The following is a 17780-nucleotide window of genomic DNA, read 5'->3' as shown; positions in this document are numbered from 1 at the left end:
ACATGCTGCACTTTACTTGAACAAAATCCCATGATATGATGTAGGTCGAGTATGAAATTATTGCGCCTCCTAGAACTGTTTTTCCTATTTCTTAAATAATTGACAGGGAGGAGAGTCATGAATTTCTTAATGAGAATTTTTTTTGAGGAAAGTTGTATTACAGCACCATCTGCTGTTGGCTTTATGTATATTGAGGTTAAGTGTAAAGCTGACAGCACTGTGGTCAGATTGTGATGGGGTGCATAGGAGGGTTTCAGTCACGTGATCACGATGATGCGCAAATTTCAGGTGGAGGGCAGGAAGTGAAGACAAACACGACAAACACGGCTCTGGAGAACACAGATATGGAGAAGAGTTCTTATTGTCAGGATTTAGAGCCAGTAGCAAGACAAAAGTACGAGCAGTTAGTCGACAAATATATTGGACGTGACCCTGATCTTATTGAAAATGAGAGAATTTTCAACCGAAGTAAAAGATTTGCCGACAATCGAGGCAGAGGAGATCACCAACTATTTAGCTCTTCAGACATCGTTCTACACCAGACAACAGATGAAGGCAAAGTACAAAAGTTTGGAGGCATAGAACTTTTTTTGTCAGTGGATGGGTCCTCAACCTTGGTGCAAAACGCCTAAATGATGATGATCGTTTGGTCTTCACCGGGGTGAGTGTTTCTCTTATTTTATGTGTATAGACGTTATGGGAAAAACTGCAGTGTATTGGCACTAACCTCTATCTGAACTATTTAATGTCAACAAACATGTCGTTAGCCGTTAGTCGTTAATGATTCGTTTATGTTTAGGTAAACCACAAAAAACAATTTAGCTTTGTAACAAACCTTTGTTGAAGTGGTCACTGCAGACACGAGCATTAGCGAATTCTGCTCCTTCTGACCGCAAACAGGTTTGTAATCCACTTTTTACAGCGTTGTTCTCTTGGCTTTTCCCATTTCTGACCTTTGTGAACAAATCACTTTTCCTTCTCTCGGTTAGAATAATTGGCACAGCCGTAAACTACACAACACATCGGCATTTTCCTCCAGTCAGTTCACTTCCTGCCCTCCATCTGATTTTGCGTGATGACAGACGTAGCCCTGTGACGTCACGTGAAACCCACCTATTGTTCTGTCTCTTATATTAAGTCAGGCATGTCCAAACTATGGCCCGTGGTCCAAATGTGACCATCAGACAAATTTTTCTTGGCCCTCAGGCTTTCAGGAGAATTGGCCCAAATGACCTTGCATCAATTAAAAATGAACTTTAGTGATGTGCGAATGGAGCCTCGTGAAGCATCGACACCTCAGTCGCAATATTGTCTCAAATGGTTGGACGTGTCTGAGGCCTTGGAGAAACACTGACCTCTAGTGGACACATTTAACCACTGCAAACCAGCACACAAGCCATGATGAAGTATTGTTAGTGTAAGACAATACTTGTGTGCAGAGCAACACCGTACCTAACAACAACAATAATAATGATGATTTAAAATAATATGTAAAGAGCAACATAAATAACATGCTGTAAATAAGAAAATAGGTTACGTTGTTAGGTGGAATTAGATGAAAGTGATCCCAAACCATGGATCACTTTTTTCCACTTGTAGACGCCATCGAAAATGAAACAAATGCCAAAAGTCGCCAAAATCACCACTAACGTCACACAATACTCCTCACTACTCAACATTTTTAACAAATATTGGTGCATCTTTTATACTGTAGCAGTTTAGTGTTTGTCAAAGCACGGAAGTGCGCTGAACACTCTGAACCAATAGGCGAGTTTCATTGTTGACAAAAGCGCGCGTTGCATGCTGGGAATTATTTTGGTCGGCAGCAAGAAACACTAATTCAACATGATGGAGCGAGAAAGCACGTAAAGGGTATTGATCCCGGTTATTTATCCACTCTAACGGCAGAGGACCCAAGACCATTTGACCAGAAATTGGTCATAAGCATCGATGGAGCCAAATCACCCTTTTCAACCCCGACAGAGCCTGGACCAAACCAAATTTCTGGTCAGAATCACCAACTACCTGGACAAATATTCACTTTGGCGATATCCACAATGACTTGGTGGAAACTCCTGGGCCATTCACAGCAGAAAAGATGAAAACCTCCAAGAGTCTCGATGTGTTGTTGAACTTGTTGGAGTCCACGGTTTGTTAGGATCATCTACGTTTGCTCTGTGAATGTTTGAAAGTCGTTTAATTCACCGTTAGCGGTTCTTTTCACTCAGAATACAAAAAAGACATTTTCCTTCTTCCGTGCTTCTATTTGTGCATCTGATAATGCAGCAGGAATTTACCATTATCGAGGATAAATACGCGAGGTTACGGACTGTGTTTGACCGCTAGCCGTGTTTCTTGCCTCCGACCAAAATATTTCCCAGCATGCAACTGCAGCATGCAGCTTTTAATAACAATGACGTCAGCTGAAACTCGCCTATCGCAGAGGGGAACATTCTCTGAGCCAATGAAACACTTCGATACACTGAAGCGATTGACACGCAGAGCGAAGCAGTAGGGGGAGGGACCGACTCTTCAAGACTTTGGTCACGTGAGCGGCTGCTGTGAGACGAGCTCCGAGGCAGAGCTTCAGAGCAATTTGTTTCAGAAAGAACGAGGCATGCTCATTTGCTCATCACTAATGAACTTTTTACTGCAAGTTTTTTTTGAAAATCTACCTTGATAAAGCAAATATTTAATATTTAGTGTGTGGTTTTAAGGATCTTAGCATGAAATAAAGGCCATTCTAACATGTTAGACTGAGCACCAGTGTACGGCCCTCGATCAGCCCTCTGCTTTGTCTGTGTTTAGATATGTGGCCCTTGATGAAAAAAGTTTGGACACCCCTGTATTAAGCAGTAGAGAGTTATGAAATGAATCATACAAGCAGGAGTATAAGGTGTATTCTTTTACAGATAGATGTTGTAGTCTCCAGTCATCGCCAAGGCCAAGATCACTCATGGACTGGATTATGGTATTGGTGGATTGCCAGATTTGACTATGGGTCTTACTTCTATCTTCTAATGAATTAAGAATGGTGTCAAATCCCCTCCTATAATGAGAGGTAAATCAAAGCTTGTCGGTAAGATTGTAAAAAGTGATGGCTACATATCAGGGTTATCGGTGTTGGGTCCATATATGATACATACTGTTATAGAATTATTGTTTACATTCTTACAGTGACGTCCTTTGGTAAAATCTTTAGGGGGATGTTGTCTTCTGGAGCTAAATATGGAATCAGTCCATCAGTGAAAGTCTCTGTGAATGTGTTCAGGTCAGTGTTTGTGTCGGGGTCACTAAAGCTCAGTGTTCCTTTGTCAAAGTCCAGCTTCACTCTGAGTTTCTGCAGACTCCTCCTCACAGAGAGTGGTTTAACTGTGTCTGGGCGTGAACAGGCGGAGTATTTATTATTAAAGTAACATATACACCAATTTCCAGGCTCAGTCTTTTTTCCTCTCAGAACAAACCCAATCACACCTACAGACCATCTTTTATTGACCCCAACTTCCACGTCCCAGCTGTGAGTCCCTGATGTAAACACTTCCGATCCTAATACATTGTGACGTTTACTTCTGTCTGGATTCTGTGGAAGCTTCTGTCTTCTCTCCACTCCTCACTGAGCTCAGATCTTCAGACAGGATGAGTTCAGGATCTGCTCTATTTGGATTCAGGATGACAGGATAAAACTTCACAAGTTTTTTCATGTTTCTCCAGATGTTGAAGCCGAGGTTGCCCAAATGTTTGGCCTGGTCTATCAAAGCTCCACGTTCCATCTGTGGTTCCTCCACCAGGGGGCGGCGCTGCACTCTCTCCACTGTAGACTTGTACTGTAGCAGGAAGGAGATGTCTGTGGCCCTCAGCTGCTCCTCTGTCTCTGCGATGGTTTTGGACACAGTCTCCATCTGTCTGCTCACGGTGGCCATCTTGTCCTTCATGTTGTGAGTCTTCTGCTCCTCCTCCTCCCTCAGAGCCTTCATCCTGGACTGTTCTTCCTCCAACAGAAACTGGTGCAGTTTCTCAAACTGGTGTCGGATCTGTGCCTCTGTTTGTCGAGCCTGGGCTGTGATATGAGCCGCGGCGTCTTCAAACTGCTCTTTCCTCCCAGTCAGAACCTGCACAGAAAGAGTCCGAGTGAATCAGACAGAAGCAGCCCTCTGGTCTGTGGGGCCCTGACACATTAGTGTGATGAATGTGAGTGAACACAGTTGAGCCTCTGATCAGCAGTAAGTCTGCTCTGACAGTGGTCTGTGTGGTCCTGATAACACCACCGAAAGGAGCATGTACAAGTTAAAAAGCACAGGGCCTAAAATGGAGCCCTGGGGCACACCACATGTGATTTTATGGACCCTGGAGGAGCATGTGTCTACACTTTACCATAAATTTTCTGTCTGTAAGGTAGGATGTGAACCATTTGCATTACTGTTGCTGTAACGCGTAATATTCAATTACAGGGGAAAAAATTGCATTACTTTTTACTGTAACGCAGTAATGCGCGTTACAAAAAAATTTTAATATTTGAAGTTAATGGCGTTTTACAATGTTTTTTAACCTGGATTGAAGTGATGGGTTTTTCTTCATACAAATTCGCTAAAATCACCTCGATATCAGCAGCGGTGAAACGCACGAGATGCTCCTCACAGACCTTCAGGTAACCGTGGGCGAAAGAACTGACAAAGAACTCCACACTGTTTAGACCTGGTTTAGACCTGGGTCAGTTCTGGTTTAGACCTGGTTTACGCTCGTCCCTCCCTCTATCGCAGTTCACTTTTCGCGGTCTTGCTGTTTCGCAGATTTTTTAATTTTAATTTTTTATTTTTTTGTGTGCAATTTTGCATGCCCTTTTTTTTTTTTTTACATTGTATGAATGCGTATTGCGTTCCTCCTGCTGCGTCCTGACTGGCCAAGGGACTCCTGTCTCCTGTACAGTACAGAATGTGTTCAGCTGCCAAATTTAAATACATGTTCAATCTCTAGCAGTGTGAATGAAGTGCTGTACGGTTGCAAGTTTCTTGACGCCCCAAACCCAAAAGTCGACCTCTTTGTGAAACAGCACCGCAAGAGTTAGGCTGAGGTCTTTTGGCGAGTCCTTAAAGAAGTAAGTTAGTTAGTAAGTTACGTGTCAAAGGCAGTACTTCAGATCGTAACAGCAGCTCGGGTCACAGTTTCGTGATCTAAAATCATTTAAAATCTTTGCCAGGGCAGTCTCGAGACCCTAAACCCTAAAACCAGACTGAAATTTTTCCAAAATGTTATGATCATCTAAAAAATTATATAGTTGGATAAAAACAAGTTTTTCTAAAATTTTGCTTTAAAATGGTAAGTTTGACACTGTGTCCGGAGTTAAAATCATTAAAATCTAAATTGCTCTTCTTCAGCAGGGGCCTCACCACTGCAGTTTTGAAGGCAGCAGGAAAGACTTCCGTCTGAAGAGAGCAATTTAGGGATGAAGAGAGCAGTTCATCATGGTTAAAAGCTCATCCCTAAAAGATCCATAAAATGACTTAAAAAATGGGGTGGGACATGGATCTAAAAGACATGTGGTGGGCCTCACTGAGGAGAAAACTTTGGCCAACATCTCAGCATTAACCAGAACAAAACTGTCCAGTGTTTCCTCTGGAGCTGTAATAAAACCAGGAGGTGTCTGGGGAGAGGGAGGCTCCACATGGAGGCACGATGGCAGAGTGGTTAGCACTCTCCTCTTAACAAGAAGGTCCTGGAAGGTCCTTGCATGTATAATGACAAACAGAAACATGAACACAAACACAGTTCCAGAGGTGAAGAGTCTGTACCTGCAGTTTGTCCTGCAGAGGCTTGATGGACGTCCTCAGCTGCTCTCTCAGGTCCTCGGCCGCCTCCTCCATGGGACTAAACCTGTGGTCTTTGTGAGTCCTGGAGTCTCTGCAGACCAGGCACACCGGCTGCTGATGGTCCAGACAGAAGAGCCGGAGCTTCTCTGAGTGAACACTGCACAGAGGCTCTGAAGGGGTCTGCTCTCTCTGCTCTGAAGGGGTCTGCTCTCTCTGCTCTGAAGGAGTCTGATCTCTCTTTTCTGAAGGGGTCTGCTCTCTCTGCTCTGTAAACGTTTGCACCAGGTTCCTCAGGGCCAGGCTCACAGGAGGATGTTCCCTTGAGGACCTTCTCTTACAAACTGGACAGGTCTTTATGGGTTTGTTCCCTCCACCAGTTCTGCAGACAGACTTTACAGAAGCTGTGGCTGCAGGACAGAAGCACAGGTTCTCTGAAGAGCTCACAGCAGATGGGACAGGTCAGGTCCTCCTCCAGCCTGGAAGCCATTTTGTCTCTAAATCTAAAAACACAATGAGACAGAACACAATTTGTCATTGCAACATAATGTATTTTTAGAACCATTCAAAGAGTGATGCAGTGATAGATTTCCTATGATTTGATACTTAGCTCAATACCTGGGTCACGATTTCAGTTCAATTTCGATACGTTTTACAATGCAGAAAAAGTATTGTATGCTAATTTCGTATCTGCTAACGACCATAATATTCACACTTAAACTCTATGATATCAGTGAAACATCACATTTTAATACAATACAGCACAACTACTGTAAAATTGTCTATATGTGAATTTCATGTGGCTCAGAATTGTGCTTTCTGATTACAACAGTTTTTAATATACTCTTAATATAGACTGCCAGAGGAAATGTCCGACTTTTCCTTTTTTTTGATGATGATTTGATGATTTATTTTGGATTTTTTTTCTCTCATTATGATCACGTGGCTGTGTCTCCCTTGTCTCCAGCAGCAACGACTGACAGAAGCTCCTCCCACACACACACAGACACACACACACACACACACACACACACACACACACACACACACACACACACACACACACGTACACGCACACACACACACACACACTGCACTCTCCCATCCTCTTACTGAAAACTCAATCTTACAGAAATGTCTCAACGAACTGTTTCCAGAGTAAAACTTGATGACATAGACACTGAGAAAAAAGTCGCGTACATCACCAAAAGCATTTTTAGATAATTTAGAAGTTTATATTTTTGTAATTCCAAACAGAAAAAACAGATAATGATTTGTTTTTAAAATTTTCGATTTTGTGTTTCAATGGAAAATGGAAAAAAGGGATAACGGCTGTTTCCCGTTTACATGACTCCCGTGACTGCGATGCCGGCCTTTTGCGCTGCTTACGGACTGAACCAGGACTGATCCAGGTCTGGGACCAGAGCGGGACCAGAGCGGGACCAGAGCGGGACCAGAGCGGGACCAGAGCGGGACCAGGGTGGGACTGAGACCGACACCAGACCAGGACCAGGCCGGGACCAAACCGGGATCAGAGCGGGACTGAGACCGACAGCAGACCGAGACCAGACCGGGACCAGACCGGGACCAGACCGGGACCACACCGGGACCAGACCGGGACCAAACCGGGATCAGAGCGGGACTGAGACCGACAGCAGACGAGACCAGACCGAGACCAGACCGGGACCACACCGGGACCAGTCCGGGACCAGACCGGGATCAGACCGGGACTGAGACCAAGACTGAGACCAGACCAGGACCAGAGCGGGACTGAGACCGACCCCAGACTAGTACCAGGCCGGGACCAGACCGGTCTGGTCTCGGTCTCAGTCCTGCTCTGGTCCCGGTCTGGTCTCAGTCTTGGTCTCAATCCTGGTTCAGTCCGTATGCAGCGCAAAAGTCCGGCATCGCAGTCATGGAAGTCACGTAAACAGGAAACGGCCGTTATCTGTTTTTCCATTTTTCATTTAAACACAAAATCGAAAACTGAAAAAAACGAATCATTCAATCGTTTTTTCATTTTGGTTTTGGAGACAAATAATGAAGAAAACTGTTGATTTTTCGTTTTCTTATTTTTGGTTTTATATAGAAAAATGAATGAAGGAATGATACACGGATTAACATAAACCATTGTCCGTTTGTTAGTGCACACAGTTGGGCTTCAAAGTGACACATGTACAATGGTAATAGGCGTGTAATAATCACATTTTTCTTATTCAGCACAATGGTATAATTCCAAAATCCTACTTGTAAGGGGTTGGAGATCTACTGGTAACTCCTGAGCTACAGGTTGGAGACCCCTGGATTAGAGAAACACGATTTCAAAAGAAAGAAACCAAGAGTAACTCCATTTAAAACATCATTACATAATTGTCAGTACTCACAATGACTGCAACATTTTATAACAAATATTGTGACATTGCTACTCACTAAAGCCCAGCGCAGTTCAAAGCTGAAGAAGAAACTCTGAGTTGAGAAGCTGGGTGGATCCTTCTCCCTCTGTGTCTAAACTGAACTGAACTGAACCTGACAGACGTGTCATGTGACTCTTCATACCTGAGATGAAGACACACCTGGAGCCAAACCTCCTTTTCAAAGCCTGATCTCATCAAATCTCACAAGTGAAACAGAGCTGGGCTTGGTTAGTTCTTGGGTAAGAGACTTCTAGGAAAATCATGTGCCACAGTGAGGCCGCCGCGGCAAAAGCTGTTTTTGTTTCAAGACACGACACCCACACTGTATGAGTATGAGTGTGTGTGTGTGTGTGTGTGTGTGTGTGTGTGTGTGTGTGTGTGTGTGTGTGTGTGTGTGAGTGTGTGTGTGTGTGTGTGTGTGTGTGTGTGTGTGTGTGTGAGTAATGTGTGTGTGCGTGTGTGTGTGTGTGTGTGTGTGTGTGTGTGTGTGTGTGTTTATGAGTTCTAACAGTGACTCTTGTCTGCACTTGTACAGAATTCATATAGTTTGATGCAAAATGTCTGAAAAATGAAAAAGAAAACTCTTTGTGTTGGATTAGAAGAGCAGGGGTCAGATTAAATAAATTTTCTTCTTCACTCTCTTTTTTGGGCTCATTTTTCTTGTTGTGGTTATTTTCATTTCTATTATGATTTCACTAACAGTCACTTTTATTCAAACCATAAAACTTAAAACAAACATTTAAAATCCAAAAGAATTAAAATAAAGACTTCCCCATCCTTTGTAGAAGTAGAAAACAGGTAGAACATTTATTCTGCCTCCACATTCACATTAGTGTGAACACAAACACACAAACGTGTCTCTTTCTAAACACAAAAGTGTCTCTGCTCGTCTTGACTTTATTTAAACGTTTTAACATGTTTTCAGAGACTTTCACCCACAGCTCCTGTACACGGCCTTTCTTTAAATATTTATCCATTTTAGCACGACTCTGCAAAAACCACAGAGATAAAACTGAGCAGGACGTGACGCTCACGCTGAGGCTGTATTACCAAACTAAAAAAACATGAAATAAGTCAATTTCTCTCATCACACGTGTGGCACCAGTGGCATCGTTCATTAGGAATGTGGATGTTTTTCTTTTTCTTATTTGTTTGGAGGATAAAAGTCGGACCCCTCAACAATAAAGACAAATACAGAAGAGCAGAGTCCACATGTAAACGACACACACTCAACAGAAAACACACAAAAACTACACTAAACAAACACAACACAAACACGAGAGTATATACGATATACATGAGAGTATATACGATATACATGAGAGTATATACGATATACATGAGAGTATATACGATATACATGAGAGTATATACGATATACATGAGAGTATATAGGGTTAAAAAAAGTGAAACGGCTCCACTAGATTTGATATTCATATTTGTTTTGTGCACAGTTCAAAGCCTTGGCCTTCGCCCACTGAGCTTCATGATGACGTCCCTGAAATGGTTTTCACACAGCTTAATGTTAAAGTGCATTATAAATAAAGTTGTACATGTTTTTAAATGGAGTTTGGAGTTTGGAGTAAAGTATTCCATGTGTTGTTTATAGTTTTGATGCTTCAGTGACAATCCACAGTGTAAATAATCATGAAAATAAAGAAGAAACATTCTGTACATGAAAAAGTGTGTCCAACCCTTTGACTGGTCGTGCACAGTGTGAAAGTCTTGCACATATAAACAGTTCCCAGGTTTGGTACGTGTTGTGCTCTGTGATATAAAATGTAAACGTCTACACAGACGTTGAGTGTGTGATGTGAACATTTATTATGTCGAAAAAATTAGCATGAACATTATTATTTTTTAAACACAAAAGTGTCTCTGCTCGTCTTGACTTTATTTCAACTTTTGAACATGTTTTCAGAGACTTTCACCTACAGTTCCTGTGCACGACCTTATCTTTAAATATTTATCCATTTTAGCACGACTCTGCAAAAACGACAGAGATAAAACTGAGTAGGACGTGGCTGCACACTGATCGAAACGTGATGATAAACGACAGAGGAGCCAAAAACTCAAATAAGAGTCTAAATAATATTACTCGAGTAGAAGTGCAGTAAGTAGTGGTCCAAGAAATGACTTGATGTGCTGTGTGATATATAAAGTAAAAGTAGATATGGACACTTCTGAATATGGTGTTTTCAAAACCATCAAAGATAAACATGGTGATCTGAACATGTTAAAGGCCCATGTGTTATTTTCTGGTCTCTAGTCTCAGACAGTGGGGTCCAGAGGAAGAGGAGCTGGAGGGACCTTCATGGACAAGTGATATCTGATATTAAGAAATCCTCCCAATGTCTGGAGAGGGTCTGAAGGACACACAGAGGCTCATCCTGGAGCACAGGAGCAGGACCTGAGCACTCGAGCAACAGAAGCCTAGATCTACAACACCAGACCAGAGCCACGGTGTCGACTGTGCAAAGAGGCTCCTGACACAGTCCAGCACAGAACTGCAGGTGTAAGATGCTGCAGGGAAACAAACACGGAGCAACAGAACCAAGTGGAGCCACAGTCACAGAAACATCTGAGCAGAGTACGGGCTGGAGAACCCAAGGTCAAGATGGGAAACCGACACAAACAACAACATCACAGGAAATATTTTTAAACTTTTAACATTCTAACATCTTCTAACATTTTAACTCTAGTGTATGAAATGTATTTTATTCATATAAATACAAAATAAACAGATACAAAATACAAAAAAAAGTAAAAATGTCCCTTTAAAAATGTAAAGAATGATGAAGTGATCTTAAAACAGGAGCGTTGTATTTACCTGGACATATATATGTACATTTACATTTATATTTACAGTCACATAAAAAACAAGGGTTGATTTTGTTGTGAAAGTGTCACACGTCTGGATCCACGAGCGTCTCAAAGCTCCACTGCTGCAGAGGGAGCTGAGAGCAGGGCCTGAGCACCACTGCACCCACTCCACCCTCCCCACAGGCACCCAAAGGACCCTCACCCGCCCGGGCACCTGTCCAGAGGGCGTCGCTGCCTCCAGACACAGCTGTGACCCAGAGTGGAGCAGCTGAGCGCTCGTCTGGAGACGAGAGGAGGCAGTTAAAGAGCAGCTTTTAAAAAGGTCCTGGATTTAAAGAGCAGAAGACAAAGAGTGGACGACACAAACTGAGTGTGTGTATTTGAACGTCACACTCCACACCTCAGTGTAGCTCCAGCGCTGTGAGGCAGGGGGCGCTGTCTGTGCGCCGCACGGGGACAGGACGAGCTGCTGTGAGGAGGAGCCCAAACACAGATCTGACCTGGAACCCCAACGCAGCTGCCCTGAGGAGCCCAGCTCACACTGCTGCAAACACACACACACATATATATATATATATATATATATATATATATATATATATATATATATATATATCACACATATATACACACACACACACACACACACATACATATATACACACACGTATACACACAAACATAGAAATAAACGCACACATACACAGATATACACACACAAATATACACATATAAACACACACACACTCACATATATACACACATATAAACACATAAACACACACACACACACACTTGTGTACACACACTAGGATGGGTTAAGTGTCTTGCCTAAGGACACGTTGTCAGCATTGGTCAGTGGGATCTGGAATCGCACCTCCAACCTGTGGGTCGATGGATACAACTGTACAACTCACCCTTATGTAACAGATAATACTCCCTACAACTGTACAACTTATTTCCAGCCAAGTGAAGAAGACTTGAATTAAGAATGTTTTATCATGATTTGAGTAAATTTACCAGGGGAACAAAACTTTTTGTAGTTAAAATATGAAAATACATCTTGCACTTAAAGCCGCATTGTGTAACTTTTCTGGTGGAGGGTCTGGCAAACGCTTTTCTCCATGGAGATGTAATTGCTTCATCTGGAATGTTTCACAGTGTGGCTTTTTATTCAATTATATATATATATATATATATATATATATATATATATATATATATATTACTTTACTGACTGTGTAAAAAAAAACGTCTCGAGCACGACGACACTACGATCTACCCACACAACCTCGACGATGAAAAAAGGGACAAATTCTTTTAAAGTCATTTATTGATTTTTTTTTTTTTTCCCATAAAATTCAGTGCATATATACAAACAAATTATTACAAACATCCACATGAGAAAAGAGACAAAAACAGTCAATGAATACAATAAAAGATGCTAATGATGATAATAAGGCTAAAAAAAATAATGCTAATGAAGCTAATAATGGTAAAAAATTTGAAAAAAAAAAAGCTAATATGCTAAAAATGCTAATATAGTAAAATGCTAATGATGCTAATGATGATAATAATGGTAATGATGCTAATCTAATGAAGCTAATAATGCTAAAAAATATATGTATGAACAATGCAAAAAATGCTAATGATGCTAATGATGCTAATGATGCTATTGATGCTAATGATGCTATTGAAACTTCAGATCTGAACCGGTCTCACTCTCAGCCGGGGCGTCTCTCTAGCGCCGCCTCTGGCCCTGACCTGAAACAACAGGACACAGCACAACAACAGGTCAGAAACCAGGACTAAACCAGGACTACACCAGGACTAAACCAGGACTACACCAGGACTAAACCAGGACTAAACCAGGATTATACCAGCTCTAAACGAGGAGAAAACGAGGAATAAACCAGGTCTTACCCAGGTCTAACCCTGGTCTTACCCAGGTTTAACCCAGGTCTAAACCAGGTCTAACCCAGGTCTAAACCAGGTCTAACCCAGGTCTAACCCAGGTCTAAACCAGGTCTAAACCAGGTCTAAACCAGCTCTAAGTAAGGAGAAAATGAGGAATAAACCAGGCCTAAATCAAGTCTAAATCAGCTCTAAAACAGGTCTAACCTGGGTCTAAAGCAGGTCTAAACCAGGTCTTACCCAGGTCTAAACCAGGTCTTACCCAGGTCTAAACCAGGTCTAAACCAGGTCTAACCCAGGTCTAAACCAGGTCTAACCCAGGTCTAAACCAGGTCTACCCAGGTCTAACCAGGTCTAAACAGGTCTAAACAGGTCTAACCAGGTCTAAACCCAGGTCTAACCCAGGTCTAACCAGGTCTAACCAGGTCTAACCCAGGTCTAACCAGGTCTAAAACCAGGTCTAAACCAGGTCTAACCCAGGTCTAACCCAGGTCTAACCAGGTCAGGTCTAACCCAGGTCTAACCAGGTCTAAGTAGTCAGGTCAGTCTAAAGGTCAGTCAGCAGGTCTAGAGTCAGTACTTGCAGTAGCAGTAGTACATTGGGAGGATGTACAGGAGCTTCAACAGAAGAATCACCACAACTCTGATGATCAGGTCTGAGTCTGACTCTGCAACACAAAAGAACCAAGATCAGACCAGGACCAGACCAGGACCAGGACCAGGACCAGGACCAGGGGCCTCATTTATAAAGCTCGCTGATGCACACATCCTTGCGTCCGCGCTCTCTACACCAACCGCGGGATTTATGAAACTCGACTAAATCGTGGCGCTTTGTTTAACTCTACACCAACTCAGGACCTCCTGTAAACTCTACACAAAGGCTGGAGACACAGGGAAAAAGTGACACTCGTGGAGAGGAGCAGAAGTGAACAGAGTTTGAGGAAGTGTTTGATCAGAAAATCCTCGTATATAAAACAATTATCTTCAGATTTGTGCATTTTAAGTGTTTGTTTCACCAAAACAGAGAGAAGTTTTGTTTATTCCACTCATTATTCTCCACAATATTAAACATTTGAAACTTGTGCATGACACGGCCACGTTCCCGGTGCAGCTCTGGGTCTCCCACAGTCCACGAACACAGACTCCTACAGAACACAGACTGTGACCAACACACAGGACGAAATAATGACCTGAGAGAAAAACTCTTCCCTTGGACACAGCAGGAGTCAGGCTTTGATTTAATGAACGCAACTTTAACACTTTTACTTTAGTCTTTACGGACCGAGCACCAGAGTGACCTGAGTCTGTGCACGACACGAACCCGACTGACCGAACCTGACCCCAACACAAAATATTCACTACATTTTTGTGTAATGGGGAACTCAGGCAAATGAGAGCTGCTCTCTGACAGTGTGAAGAACAGAATAATGCCCGACCCAGACCCACACCCACACTCACAGAGGTCAGACTCACACTCACAGAGGTCAGACTCACACTCACAGAGGTCAGACCCACACTCACAGAGGTCAGACTCACACTCACAGAGGTCAGACTCACACTCACAGAGGTCAGACTCACACTCACAGAGGTCAGACCCACACTCACAGAGGTCAGACTCACACTCACAGAGGTCAGACCCACACTCACAGAGGTCAGACTCACACTCACAGAGGTCAGACCCACACTCACAGAGGTCAGACTCACACTCACAGAGATCAGACTCACACTCACAGAGGTCAGACCCACACTCACACTCACAGAGGTCAGACCCACACTCACAGAGGTCAGACCCACACTCACACTCACAGAGGTCAGACTCACACTCACAGAGGTCAGACCCACACTCACAGAGGTCAGACTCACACTCACAGAGGTCAGACTCACACTCACAGAGGTCAGACCCACACTCACAGAGGTCAGACTCACACTCACAGAGGTCAGACCCACACTCACAGAGGTCTGACTCACACTCACAGAGAGACTCACACTCACAAGGTCAGACTCACACTCACAGAGGTCAGACTCACACTCACAGAGGTCAGACTCACACTCACAGAGGTCAGACCCACACTCACAGAAGGTCAGACCCACACTCACACTCACATCACAGAGGTCAGACACACTCACAGAGGTCAGACCCACACTCACAGAGGTCAGACCCACACTCACAGAGGTCACAGAGACACTCACAGAGGTCAGACTCACACTCACAGAGATCTGACTCACACTCACAGAGGTCAGACCCACACTCACAGAGTCACAGAGGTCAGACTCACACTCACAGAGNTGAACAATGCAAAAAATGCTAATGATGCTAATGATGCTAATGATGCTATTGAAACTTCAGATCTGAACCGGTCTCACTCTCAGCCGGGGCGTCTCTCTAGCGCCGCCTCTGGCCCTGACCTGAAACAACAGGACACAGCACAACAACAGGTCAGAAACCAGGACTACACCAGGACTACACCAGGACTAAACCAGGACTAAACCAGGACTACACCAGGACTAAACCAGGACTAAACCAGGACTAAACCAGGATTATACCAGCTCTAAACGAGGAGAAAACGAGGAATAAACCAGGTCTTACCCAGGTCTAACCCTGGTCTAAACCAGGTTTAACCCAGGTCTAAACCAGGTCTAAACCAGGTCTAAACCAGCTCTAAGTAAGGAGAAAATGAGGAATAAACCAGGCCTAAATCAAGTCTAAATCAGCTCTAAAACAGGTCTAACCCGGGTCTAAAGCAGGTCTAAACCAGGTCTTACCCAGGTCTAAACCAGGTCTAAACCAGGTCTAACCCAGGTCTAAACCAGGTCTAACCCAGGTCTAACCCAGGTCTAACCCAGGTCTAAACCAGGTCTAACCCAGGTCTAACCCAGGTCTAACCCAGGTCTAACCCAGGTCTAAACCAGGTCTTACCCAGGTCTAACCCAGGTCTAAATCTAAACCAGGTCTAAAGCAGGTCTAGAGTCAGTACCTTGCAGTAGCAGTAGTACATTGGGAGGATGTACAGGAGCTTCAACAGAAGAATCACCACAACTCTGATGATCAGGTCTGAGTCTGACTCTGCAACACAAAAGAACCAAGATCAGACCAGGACCAGACCAGACCAGGACCAGGACCAGGACCAGGGGCCTCATTTATAAAGCTCGCTGATGCACACATCCTTGCGTCCGCGCTCTCTACACCAACCGCGGGATTTATGAAACTCGACTAAATCGTGGCGCTTTGTTTAACTCTACACCAACTCAGGACCTCCTGTAAACTCTACACAAAGTCTGGAGACACAGGGAAAAAGTGACACTCGTGGAGAGGAGCAGAAGTGAACAGAGTTTGAGGAAGTGTTTGATCAGAAAATCCTCGTATATAAAAGAATTATCTTCAGATTTGTGCATTTTAAGTGTTTGTTTCACCAAAACAGAGAGAAGTTTTGTTTATTCCACTCATTATTCTCCACAATATTAAACATTTGAAACTTGTGCATGACACGGCCACGTTCCCGGTGCAGCTCTGGGTCTCCCACAGTCCACGAACACAGACTCCTACAGAACACACAGACTGTGACCAACACACAGGACGAAATAATGACCTGAGAGAAAAAACTCTTCCCTTGGACACAGCAGGAGTCAGGCTTTGATTTAATGAACGCAACTTTAACACTTTTACTTTAGTCTTTACGGACCGAGCACCAGAGTGACCCGAGTCTGTGCACGACACGAACCCGACTGACCGAACCTGACCCAACAACACAAAATATTCACTACATTTTTGTGTAATGGGGAACTCAGGCAAATGAGAGCTGCTCTCTGACAGTGTGAAGAACAGAATAATGCCCGACCCAGACCCACACCCACACTCACAGAGGTCAGACTCACACTCACAGAGGTCAGACGACTCACTCACAGAGGTCAGACAGAGGTCACAGAGGTCAGACCCACACTCACAGAGGTCAGACTCACACTCACAGAGGTCAGACCCACACTCACAGAGGGTCAGACTCACACTCACAGAGGTCAGACTCCACACTCAAGAGGTCAGACTCACATTCACAGAGGTCAGACCCACCCTCACAGAGGTCAGACTCACACTCACAGAGGTCTGACTCACACTCACAGAGGTCAGACTCACACTCACAGAGGCCAGACCCACACTCACACTCACAGAGATCTGACTCACACTCACAGAGATCTGACTCACACTCACAGAGGTCAGACCCACACTCACAGAGGTCTGACTCACACTCACAGAGGTCAGACTCACACTCACAGAGGCCAGACCCACACTCACACTCACAGAGGTCTGACCCACACTCACAGAGGTCAGACTCACACTCACAGAGGTCAGACTCACACTCACAGAGGTCAGACCCACACTCACAGAGGTCTGACTCACACTCACAGAGGTCAGACTCACACTCACAGAGGCCAGACCCACACTCACAGAGGTCTGACCCACACTCACACTCACAGAGGTCAGACCCACACTCACAGAGGTCTGACTCACACTCACAGAGGTCAGACTCACACTCACAGAGGCCAGACCCACACTCACACTCACAGAGGTCTGACCCACACTCACAGAGGTCAGACTCACACTCACAGAGGTCAGACTCACACTCACAGAGGTCAGACCCACACTCACACTCACAGAGATCTGACCCACACTCACAGAGGTCAGACCCACACTCACACTCACAGAGGTCAGACTCACACTCACAGAGATCTGACTCACACTCACAGAGGTCTGACCCTCAGCATCAGACATCAGCAGATCTTTACTGCAAAGATGTGCTGAATAAATATGATGAATTATTATTAAATGAACAGATGA

The 17780-nt window shown here is 44.0% G+C and overlaps 1 pseudogene; it reads right to left on the bottom strand.

Moving 5' to 3' along the window:
* Window positions 1-2388: 2388 nt before the first annotated feature.
* On the bottom strand, window positions 2389-8058 carry LOC110165242 (nuclear factor 7, ovary-like; annotated as a pseudogene).
* Window positions 8059-17780: the final 9722 nt, after the last annotated feature.

This window comes from Boleophthalmus pectinirostris, unplaced genomic scaffold (assembly GCF_026225935.1).
Source record: "Boleophthalmus pectinirostris isolate CB_2022bp ecotype Guang Dong unplaced genomic scaffold, ASM2622593v1 HiC_scaffold_17, whole genome shotgun sequence".
In the NCBI taxonomy this organism is placed as follows: domain Eukaryota; kingdom Metazoa; phylum Chordata; class Actinopteri; order Gobiiformes; family Gobiidae; genus Boleophthalmus; species Boleophthalmus pectinirostris.
Note: the sequence above shows the minus strand (reverse complement) of the source record. Positions and strands in the feature narration are given on the sequence as shown.